Genomic DNA, 834 nt, shown 5'->3' on the forward strand with positions numbered 1-834 from the left:
ATCAAATTTGGCAACATTTCCATTTATCTAAGCATTTCACATTGCAAAATAATAAGTCACGTTTATTCAACTGAACTGGGAAATGCATCCTGAAAGCCAATGCCGAAATAAAACCGCAGAAGCCGTCTTGCTTACCTGATCATCCTGATGGTCGACGTTTGCGTTGTGTTTGATGAGCTGGCGGACGATTTCGAGGTGACCTTCGCACGCCGCTCGCTGTAGGGCAGTATACCCGCACTGGAAACAGAAAACGGGAGGCTTAGCCTTTTACAGAGAATGGCAACAATTGATGGAGGACTCCTTAAAATAGTTTACCTATTTCTCTGGGTTTTGCTTTATTTTGATAAGATAAGGTGCCAAAATGCGTCGTTACAGGACTTTTAAATTTCACATCTGAAAATGTTCAGTGAACGGTATACCTAACGCAAAATGTTGAGGTTACGAATCCTTTCAAGGCATCTTAACAAATTTCTTTGGTAAATATGACAAAAATGAATTTGATAATCTGAGAATCAAGAAGATTCCCTACGTTATTTTTCTCGACAGAAGTTAATGAGGACATCTTTTTTTCAGAAAAAAAAACACGGGGCACAACAAAGTCATCCGATAGTTAGAAACGTTTTTTTCATGTTGTGTTGTTTCCATTATTCATGTAGGGTGTACGTATGTTGTGGTATGTGCTTTCCCTGAAGACTGGCAGTCGGTTACACATGCTATCATTCTTTTGAACAAGACAAGGTATAGAACCAATGTTGTACGATTTAAATCAACTGAATATGTAAAACAAGTCCAGACCAAGTTACTTTTTTTGGCTATACGTGGTAACTAGTTTCA

The 834-nt window shown here is 38.4% G+C and overlaps 1 protein-coding gene across 1 annotated transcript in view; it reads right to left on the bottom strand.

Annotated features, from left to right (window-relative positions):
• The window catches only part of LOC119590481, a gene marked incomplete at its 5' end in the record, with an annotated part of 6,380 nt that extends 6,143 nt beyond the window's left edge, over positions 1 to 237 (bottom strand). The window contains 1 exon segment of the mRNA XM_037939137.1: positions 136 to 237.
• Positions 238 to 834: the final 597 nt, after the last annotated feature.

The sequence above is a fragment of the Penaeus monodon genome, chromosome 27 (genome assembly GCF_015228065.2).
Source record: "Penaeus monodon isolate SGIC_2016 chromosome 27, NSTDA_Pmon_1, whole genome shotgun sequence".
NCBI classification, from domain to species: domain Eukaryota; kingdom Metazoa; phylum Arthropoda; class Malacostraca; order Decapoda; family Penaeidae; genus Penaeus; species Penaeus monodon.